This window comes from Cynoglossus semilaevis, chromosome 16 (genome assembly GCF_000523025.1).
Source record: "Cynoglossus semilaevis isolate Cse_v1.0 chromosome 16, Cse_v1.0, whole genome shotgun sequence".
Classification (NCBI taxonomy): domain Eukaryota; kingdom Metazoa; phylum Chordata; class Actinopteri; order Pleuronectiformes; family Cynoglossidae; genus Cynoglossus; species Cynoglossus semilaevis.
The window spans coordinates 14,753,104-14,764,407 of NC_024322.1; the positions used below are offsets into that span (position 1 = coordinate 14,753,104).

The 11,304-nt window shown below is 41.2% G+C and overlaps 1 long non-coding RNA gene across 1 annotated transcript; it reads right to left on the bottom strand.

The window, feature by feature from the left end:
• Positions 1–228: 228 nt before the first annotated feature.
• LOC103392289 (uncharacterized) lies at positions 229–6,675 on the bottom strand. Its single transcript, XR_003052332.1, has 4 exons — positions 6,303–6,675; positions 1,777–2,309; positions 650–822; positions 229–566 (listed from the first exon to the last, which is right to left on the bottom strand). It is a non-coding gene; the product is annotated as an uncharacterized LOC103392289 (long non-coding RNA).
• Positions 6,676–11,304: the final 4,629 nt, after the last annotated feature.

Sequence of the window (11,304 nt, forward strand, 5' to 3'; positions counted from 1 at the left end):
TTTCTTTTTTCTTTTTCTTTTTGTGTTCTCCCTGAATCACGTTTGATCAGGGAAAAAGTTACTAACGGTGTTTTTAGCCTCAAATCTTTACAACAGGAAGAGAAGGTTAGATATAATAATATCTTTAAAACTTTGTTGTATTGTTCACTATACAACTAATGCAGTAAATTCATTTGAACTAAGGGCTTGAATTCTAATGCAACGATTTGGAATAATTATAGGTTCAGCACATATATATGTATAAATATATACATTCATGCTGTAACTTATGTATAAATGTATGAATATATATGTATTTATATGTAGAGCGAGCGACAGTGAAACTGAAGAGAGACATTTTTTGACTGCAGCATCTGACACCTTTGGCACAATCAAAAAACAAAGCTCATAATGAAAACAATTAAAAAGAAATAAAAAGTTCTGAATAACCGCCATCCTGACCAGTGGGAAACGGACAGAACAAAGAGCTGCCACATCACAGAGACCCTTGCCTGTATCAGAGGTGGAAGGTGGACGTCGTCTCCTTCTGGCCACATCAACTCAGAGTCCGGCGGCTCTCGTCAGACCTGGAACAACATTCAGTGCAGTTACTGGAGCTGACTGTCCTGTGGGGGAGCGCTTGAAAGAAACCTTCCAAAGGAAGCTTTACCGGCACACATCAGTGGGGAGCGACAGCCAGAGGCCTGGGTGCAGAGTCAGGTGTCTCCCAGTAGAAGTGGATTGCAGGGGATTTGCAGTCCATCCCTGGCCAGAGCCTCAGTAATATGGGCCTCGTCTGTCAGAGGAAAAGGACGGCCATCCGTGAACTGGGCCTTCAAATGACTGTGGATCAAACATGGAGACACGAGTCAGGGTCTGGTCAACACCGGCTGGATTACCTGGAGCAGAGTAAGTGATGCTGAAATCTGTGAAACACCTGATGAGACGCCTGGTGTCCACAGGCATCGGCACAATTTTCTCAATTCAACCACAAAGACAAAAAAAAAAACATCCTACTGTCAAACAGTTGATAAATGAATCATTTCTATAAACCTCAACGCTTGATTATATTATTATATTATTTACGTACATTATTATTTGTCATAGTCTTTAAACAAATGACTGGTGAGTTCAAAGTTCATGGGGAGTAGTGATGATGTCTTTGATGTTAATTGATAAATAAATGAATGATACATAGAACTAGACTCTAGTCCATTCAACAGACAGTGAAAGAAGCTGCAGGTTTCCTCCATGTCCATGTTTGGTTTCATTCTGCGATGGTTCAGAGGTTGTTTAACACATCTGCTGCACAAACGGCAGCCACGATGATTAATGGAAGATTAAAATGGGCTGTGGTCACAAACCAGGCAGCATGACACATTGTTTTTTTTTTAATTCACTCTCATTTCTCAGGCTCCTTTTAATCATCTGGCAAGCTGTTGTGGATATATCGCTTCAGATGAGATAAACAAGGTTATTCCACATGAAAGATGTACAGATTGTTTGGTAGTGATACAGCAGGGAAACAGCTGGTGGTTAATGGTGTCTCCTGAAGAGGAGCTGCTGCATTTCTGACCATCCTTCACAATGTAGTGAGCTGGGGTTTTTCACTTGCACTTCTGCAAAGACTTAACCTGATCCTGACTCCTGATTTACCTTTGTCCATACCTGCACTCAGCCAGAAAATGAGTTCTAAAATGCCAGTGGGGCTCAAGGGAGCTCCGCACTGAAGCCCAGTGGATATAATAGTCAAAAAATATCCCAGCCAGTTCTCCTGTGACCGCTGTGACATCTTACCTGGACAAACACTGTCCTGTGTGTGTGCTGCAATTATGGAGTTGGAGCGTTTGGCCCAACGTGACCCTGGATAATGTGGACAAATCAATCGCTGAATGGATGGTCAGGTGGATGGATGGTCGGGTGGATGGATGGTCGGGTGGATGGACCAAATAGTTCACCGTGAGTGAATCAGTGATAATGGTAGAGAAGCTCTGTTCTAGTTGGATTTGAACAGTTGACACTTTCACGGCAGTCGCACTTGTCTCAGAGCCGCTGCAGCACCGTCTTTTCCACCGTGCTCCAGGTCACTCTCTCTTCCTCTCAGGTCGTGTGTGCCCTGCAGCAGGGTTCCTTCACAGACCTCTCAGTGTTCTGCTGCAGAACTCTGCTGCTGACGCTGTGGTCACATGATATCAGCCGGGGGTTTGTCACTTCCTGATGTTATTCTCTTTGGAATTCTGCCGTGGACCTGGAGACTTTGTCCGTCTTTGTTCCGTCATCATCCTGGTACTTTGTTTAAAGCAGGCAGGGAGCGTTAGCCAGGAGCAAACCTTTACAAAGACAAAATAAAGAAAATGAACAAATATAAATGTAATATCTCCAAGCAGCACAAACTGGGGGAAAAAAAACACATGACTTTGAAAAGGTCCCTGTTTTTCTGTAAAGGTTTAGTCTCGGAGCAGCTAAAGCAAACTTTTATGGAGGATAATCCTGCTTTAAAACCCAATAATTCTCAGCACACTGCAGCGTTTCCAATTTGATGGCGATAATAAGTGGTTGATCAATACAGACGACAGTGTTGTTTACAAACTGCCACAGACAGAGAACCATTAAAAGCTCTGTGCCTTTCAAAACAATGTCTAATTAATTAAGCTCATCAGATTGTGTAACGGCTCGAGTTAAAACCTCTTCCCTGGTACAAGTGAAGTGAAGTGGATGTTCCTTCATATTCCTCTTCATTCATTCATTCTCCCACTTCATCCTCTTTACAGGGTTGTTGTTGTTGTTGTTGTTAGATCTGTTGTTTGTTCAGGCTAAGTTGGAGACACTTTATTTATTTATACTGTGTTCCTCCTACACACTGTACGTACGGTGGACGGTATGAAGTCAGAAACACATGTGAAACCACTGCCTCTGTCACTCACTCCTCTGTCAAAACGTATCAGTAGCTCAGCAGAGTTATTAAAAAAAACTCATAAAAAAACTCATCAAAGCGGCGCTGTATATTTCTGTGCAGTAACAGAAAACACCTGAACTCATTTCTCCGTCTTCCCCTCTGCTTTATTGTCTTTACTCTGTGAAAAATGACTCTGCCTGGTTTGTTGAAGAACGGCTCGTTTGTTTTTGTTGTACAGCACCTTTTTCTGCTCTTTGCAAAGTGGGTTTTTATCAAGTTCATTCACATTAGCGTTCTCACCAAAAAAATGAACAATTAACCTAATTAATTCATCTTCAAGTCAGTAATAATCCCAGACATTTAAACTTGATCGAACCAGTAACGTGATCTTCTTCTAATAAACTACCATCTTCGTTACTGTTCCCCTGTGTCTGTAGACTGACCTCTACAGGGAAGACAGTCTACAGACTACAGTGGACCCAGTTGGACAAAAAACTCCCGTCTCCTCCAGGAAAGTCAGATTCCATCAGCTCCAACCTGTGACCCCCCCGCCCCCTTCAACAAAACAACCCTGCTGCTGCTGCTGCTATTGGTCCTAGGAATAAAGACGTCCTGCAGTGAAGAGTCAACTGTTTGAACAGTAATACGTCTTAGAGCAGCCATGACAACAGTAAACATGTTGACTTTACCAGATCAGCAAACTGGAAACAATCAAACAGCTCAATCAACGGCTTCTCTTTAATAAACTTCACATCAATTCTGTGAAGTTCTGCCCTGCAAAGACGGCTTCTCTTTAATAAACTTCGATTCAATTCTGTGAAGTTCTGCCCTGCAAAAAAACAAGAGTTTCAAAAACTAAAAAAAAAAAAAAAAAAACAAAACTAAAAAAAAATTTTAAAAAAAGAGTCCAGATTGTAATTTTTATTAACAGAATAGAACTGATTGTAAGCTGCAGCCTCTGTGCCTACTGTACACCTTTAATACATGTAATACAGTAATTGCCTCTTACACATTGCCCCCAGGTGCCAACAGGGTTTCCTTGATTCTTATCTCTAATCAGAAATCCATCCGTCAGAGTTATTAGGTTTGCAGACACAGAGAACTAGGCCGGGAGAAAAATTCTGCTTTTATCCGGAGCTAAAATGTTCCTTTATTGTGTTTGTGACAAAGTGAGTTTGGTTTGTTTCTTTTCTCTCCTCCACCATTTCTGCTGGGAGAAAAATATCACTGTCGTTTACTTTCCTAAATGTTTTAAACTAGTTTGGTTTTCTCAGGAACATTTTGCTAAACCTCTTAAAGTCGCACTAGTTCAGGAGCTGCCTTCAAACAGGTGTATAATTAGTGAGATAAATTCATAAGGCTCGACTGTCTCGTTCTCAGACAAACAATGACTGGGAACGTTTCCAAAAAACTTCAAACTATTCCCTTCACAATATCTTCACACCTTTTCCGACACGTTTCTGTTCTTCCTTTAACAAAAAAAACCCCCACCTCTGTATTCAGTTTTACAACATAAGAGAAGTCATCAACTGTGATCTTATCAGTATAAAACCATGGAAATTCACCAGAGCCTAATGGTGATTAATGCAACTGGGGTTTGTGTCTCATGTTCACATCCACGCTGTCGTGTCGACGGCCATAATCCACGCTGACAGCCAGGATGGATCAGTGCTAGAAGGCACACAGTGGGTGTACTGTGACAGAGACAAAGCCGTGGCTCAGGTCTCACAGCACACACAGAGGATGAAGTTACTGCAAGGGATACGGATGAATATTAAGAGCTCATCGCTGTCATAAATCCAACATAATCCAATGGTCTCATCTGTATTCCACCAAGACTCTGTTTCCTACATATCTTCATCTGTTATGTTAACCTCACAATGAGTGTTAAAGGCAACACGGAAGTGATTTAGTGGCTGTGAAGGGGGGAGGAGGGGCATTTATATATATTTATACATATATATAAATATATATAAATATATATATATAAATATATATATATATAAATACATATACACACATATGTTTGTGTGTGTATATATAAATACATACATATATTAGTATATACACACATATATATATATATATATATATATATATATATATACACATGTCTGCTCAGCCAATGTACAGCCCATTCCACCCTCATCTTCTTAACTTTATCTCCAAACTGTTCAACTAAAAGCGTCTCATTTCTATTTCTGTTCATTCCGTTCAATCCCAGTGAAATTCTCAGCCTCTTCATCACTGCCCTGGCCTCAGGTGGAGTTCAGTGCCTTGATTATATTAATACAATGAAACAAAAATTACTATTCAACATGTAGCTAAATGAAAAGCAGAGAACAGAGGCCGTCGATGATCCTCACACGTCAAGTGTTTCTCAGGGGATGAGAAGATCTCTACCACTCTAAATACAAAAACAAGAAATTAAAACATTTTCAGGCTGTTAATTATTCTTCTGATGAGTGACTCGACTCCACCCTGGGAGTGAACCATCATTGTGTTTGTGAGAAATAAGAATATCTGCTAATTGGGTAACAGGTACACATCACCAGCTGAGAATAAGTGAGTGAGACTTTGGATTCCCTGAGCGCTTGGAAAGAAAGATGTCTGATTTTTCTTTTTTTCTTTTTTTTTTGATGATTGCTATTTCTCACTGAGCTGTATTTGGAAATGTTTCGTTGAGAAGTGTCACTTGACTGAGCATGTTTACAGAACACCGAGGAGCTTTAAAAAAAAAAAGGCGGGGCTATACAAATACATAGAAATGAACAATGAAGACGGCGTGCACCGTCCCCTCCCTGAGTGAAAGGTCACTCTAGCCTGTGGCTGCGTTTGATTGGCAGTGACCAGGATATTGTCAAGGCTGAACAACCCAGCCGCTATCATCGCTGCATCTTTGACTTAATTTGAATCCTTGAATGTGTTACATTCCACAGTGGCATTCAGAGTGGATGCACTTCACCACAGAAAAGATAAATCACCTTGGGCTTTATAATACAAGCAAGAGCAGAAGGTCACCTGGAGTCCTAGGAGACCTGAACGGATAGGGCTTTAACTGAGATAAAGCAACATCTTAGCTAAGCAACTGTTAGATAACTTAGTTACACATGGGCCATTGCTACATAATGGCCACCCTAATTTCCCAGCCTCATTGCACATGATATGTAAATGTTGAGTTTCCTCCAGTCCAGCCTAATACCTGGGGGAGACGACTATGTTGGCGTACAAAAGGCCACGCAGCCAGGCAGAAGAACGCCGGCTGATTAGCATCGAACGTACGGCTGTGGAACTAAACTTCAGCTAAATCCCATGGTGACTGGTTGGGTCACAACTGCCGAACAGGCCGAGGTGGTCACTTAGTAAGAAACAGAACAACATCCATTTGCACATTGAAGAAAAAAAAAAATAGATGGTTATTGCAAACCTGCTTTCTCCTGGATAATTAAAGCGCTGCAGAGTCGGGATTAGACGTGAAGACGTATTCTCCTGCCAGAGGAAGACACAGAAATGCACGAGTGCGTCAGATGAACCCAGAATAAAAAGTCAACACTGTGTACACTTCATCTAAAATTAATGCCAAACCCAACACGCTCTATTAATATTGTAGAACGTCTACAATAAAACAGTAAATGTACATCCGTTGGAACTCCACTTCTGTGAACTACATACTGACAACAGTCAAAAAGTTCCAAGACAAATGTTTTTATTTTTATTTAGCTAAACTACAAAACTATTTCTTTCCATATCCTCAATTTAACTACAAAGACTTTTGATACAGTTTTAGATTGTATTATGTATTTTTGGCCATATATTCCAGCTCTGATATAAACTTTGTCAACTCACCCTGGTGTGTTTTAAGACACTGCAGGCCTTGAAACAGACTTTGTTTTGTTCTATCGTTCACACCTGCCAGTCAGGTGAAAGAACACAGGGGGCGCTGCTGTGTTAGGTTCACAACAACACGCCAATACAGCCACACACGTCCAGAATGAATTCATTATTCTTTAACGGCAACCACAACAAGGCAATCTTCTGATGCAATTATTGCCCCTCCACCTCATGCAGGTGGACGTGTGCAGCACTTCTGTGTCCTGCTGTTCTCCATTAAAAATAGCTGCTAATGAATCACTACTTTGAAGCCTACACATCCAGCCTCGCCATGAGTTGTTGTGGGTAACGGTACTGCCACAGATGGATACTCTTTTACCTCCATTCACTCTGTTAGTGTCCACAGGGAGAAAATGTAACGTACGTGGTTCTGCTGACACGGCAACGGTAGAAATTATCTGGGTGATGTGTAATATGTACTTGCTGTTTTATTGAGTCTTAACTGTTTCTGCACAGTACTTTTATTGGTGCAGTGTGAAACATTTAGGACACGTGTATATGTGCAGAAATAGTGCAAATTAAAGTACATTGTGCAGTCTAATCATTTTTTAATTCAGATTTTAGCTTGGATAGGAGCAGATTTTATGGTTAAATTGTGCCACGAACATTTACTTTAGCAGTACTTCAACTCAATGCCAAACATATTACATCCAGCAAGGACACCAGAGCTAACGTTAGCTATGGCAGCGCTGATACAGATGAAGCCAAAGACACTTCAAATGTTGAATGTAGTAGACAGTAAAACACACACAAATAAATACTACACAGTATCACTCATGTAGCATCAATATTCATTCATATATTATTCATCAAGCATAAATATTTTGAATTGAAAATGTAGCTTATTGGCTTCCAGCTCCAGCCCTATAGGTGGCAGTAATGTACTGCATGGTTGAATTGTCTCCCACAAGAAGATTATACTGGACATGACATGACAATCCAGTGATTTATTTGATCAAATGTTTTGATATAAATTTCATTATTAACACTTAGTTAACTCAATACAATTTGGGTTTTAAACCCAGCATTTTATAACTTCAGCAAATCAGACAGGAATAAAACTGTTAAATTAATGTAAGAATAAGAGTTTTCTATTTTTCAAGAAGCTCATTTTTTTACATCAACTCAAAAGCTCAAATTTTAAACCAGTCCAACTACACACTGCTTGTCCAACAGCCACTGATAAATTGTTGCAAGTCTCAATCCAAACTAGTTCCCAAGATAAATAAGACCTGGTCCTCTGTTTTGTTGTCCTGAAAAAATAGGCACAAATGCTGCCAGCAGCACTATCAATTCATGTGCAGCTGGGCAGGAGAAAGTAGCATGTGTGAGGTTTTTTTTTTTTTTTCCTGTTGTTTGTTTTTTTTTCTCTACAAGTCACAGTTCACACTCTCTCTCCTGCCAACACAATCTGGCTGGAAAAACACATGTGTACGCGCACACACAGACACACACACGGAGGCACCACGTGACCACTGCTCATTCTGAGCCCACTTAGGTGTCAAGGAGCAAAGACACACTCCGTGCTACTGGAATTATCAATACACTGTGGGTTTACACTCCATAAGTAAAGCTCCAGCGCAGTAATGAAGCCAAGAACCAGCGCTTCGCCCATTCATGCCACTGCCTTGTCTTGCCTGTTGTTGCCAGATCTCATGGGACAAACAAGAGACAAGTCAAAAAAAACAAAACAACTAAATAAATGACCAAATACACATTAACCTATATCAATACAAACTGTATTTTTTTGTTCAGCATTTCATCCACAACCATTTTCATTGTTACTTATAGTAATATGCCCCCCCCCCCGAGGTCTGACCCAGTATTCTGTTCCAGACATGAGTTCTTCACCTATTGTTCGTTCAAATCAATTCAGTTTGTTTCTGTTACCTCTGCTTATGGGGACGATGGAGAAGAAAAGTCATCGTTTCCCAGCATGACTGAGAAGATCATCCAACACAACCAACCAATGTAAAGACAGCAGCCGCTCAGAGGCAGTGAAGCTGCTGACGCATGTATTGACTCTTCTGTTGTGAACAGAGTTAGCTTAATCAGCTCCTCCTCTTTCATCACAAATCCAAAGAACTGCAAGTTAATTTATAGTAGACTATTCCATTACTGATAATAAGCAGATTTGGCAACCCCGCCCCGCAACCAATAAACCAGGGTCTTTATTCTGCTTCACTGTTCACTGACATGAACATTTACCAAACATAAACGCTTGCTAACAGACCCGTGTCACGCCTTAATGAAATACCTAGCGTTACATCATGTGCTGTAAAGTCCGTACTGTAAATACACTCGCCGTGGGCGTGTCACCACGATATTTGTTCAGTAAAGACGGGGATGATCAAGAGCTTCCTGTGTAACGCCACGATAGATTATTCCGTCAACAAAGGAAGTGAAAACCTTGTACACTTGAAGATTTACGACGGAGGCTGCGCCCGGGTCGTAAAAGAGGACTAAACAAAGTTCATGGCACTGATAGGCTCTGCTGAGTAGTGCCAGCAAATCACCACGCTGGCATCTTTACTGTCCTGCATTGTAAAAAGTACACCAACCTTGGAAGTGTATGAAGCTGCCTTGTCATTCTGATTATGTATGCACGCGAAGGTTAGCTAAAAGGCCTTTTAAAAAAGTCTAATGTGAAATGTGTGTGGCCAGGACCACAGCTCTTCTCAGAGCGACTGCCAACGCCGACCGCTTTTTTAGGAGGCTAGCTCTCATATTAAATATATTTTTCCCTGGCTTAGATGTTGAAACGCTCGTGTGGCTCCACCACTTCTCCACTATCTGAGCTTCACTGCATCAACAGACAGAAACAGAAACAGAAAACAAAGACCATCCAGATCAATGTGCTCCAGGCAGGGTACATACATTTGTTTTGCTGAGTCGCAGCAGGCTGGTGCCGGTTGTAAAAAGATTTAATCACACTAACCACAGTGGATCTGGTGTCGGTAATTACAGTCCAATTAGACGCTGCAGAAAGCTGAGGCAATCAGCTGAGAGAGGACGACTCCTAATTCTAATCCAAGCCATTGTGGGAGAAATAATTTGGCGTGATCAGACATTAATCTTTAATCTGACTAATCAGTAACACTTTCACCCCCTTTATTTAGTATTTATAAGCAGTATGTAAACAGATGCTTCACTTGTAAAGCACTGCTGCTGCGTTTTCATGTGTAGCTTCGCTCTACAGCAGGCACAAGAAGAGCAAATGATATAAACTTTAACTTTAACTTAAAACGCAACAATCAGCTCCGATCACAGCCCAACATTTGGTCTCCTTGTTATAAGGCAACGGCACCAACCACTGTTCCACCACGTGGCCCTAATAAACTATTTTGTAGCATTGGATCATAAATGGGGTTTTTATAAAGTATGAAGACAATGTGTACTTTACAGCAAAAATACACATTAATGGTGTACAGTACATAATGCTGTTGGCGTCAGTGTTCACGGCCAATTAACAAATGTATAATTCAGGATATGAACCAGCCAAGGGAAACTCTGACAACATCCTGTCTGCTCTGCAGATGGTTTGAAGCTGAACAGTCACAGATGGTGAGAGAAGTAAAGCTGAAGACAAATCATACCAGGTGTAAATGTCTCATTTAAATGAAGACGACTGGTATTCTGGAATCAGAAGCAGCCTGGAACGGTGCTGGAGCTTTGGAGTAGGCAGTATCAATAACGTGACCTTCATGTGACCTTCATGTGTCTGACAACACACCACAGTGTTGGTGAATATCTTTCTTTGTGCATTCAGTCAAACTGGAACAAAACATTGCGTGTTATGTTAGCTACTCACCAGAGGAGACCTCTGACCATTCACGAGAGCCGGGGCTTTAGAAACCTGACAGTGATAGAAGAAAAGAAACAGATGCATTCAAGATTCAATAACATTAACAAAGAAAACCTCAAGAGTTGTGTTGGTTTTCATAACTAGTGAAACCATTTTAAAAGTGTGTGTCAGACTAAACGGACGTTTCCTTCTTGTTTCCTCGTGTTTGTTATTTGTTGTGTTATTGTTTGTGAAGTGAAGATCTGATAAGAATTAAATATTAATCTCAGAATTATTACAGTCATTTCTCTCCTCCTTCTTCCTCTTCCTCTCTTCCTCTCCTCCAACACACATACAGTCAGACTTTTTAAGAAACCGTGCGTCAGACGACACAGATGTTTCCGTCCTGCAGTCTTTCACCCGTCGTGTTGTTATTGGTCGGCCGAGTGAAGATGTGATCAGGTCAGCGGGGGATGAGAACGGCTTCATTGAACATATCATCCATACGGGGGAGCCTGTGTAGTAGGCTGCGTGACATACTCTAATTCACACTGTTTGCTTTAACATCCAATCAGTCCTGCCTGATTGGTTCCTTCATTAATTTAGGCATTGAAGCCTGACGTGGTGTCTCCTGCATTACTGGATACAGGAGCTAATCTAATTTGTGTGTGTGCTGCCAGTCTCTCTCTCTCTCTCCAGTCCAATAACGCCAGCGAGGTGAGGGGAGGTGGGGGGTCGGGTGTGCGGGGGGGGG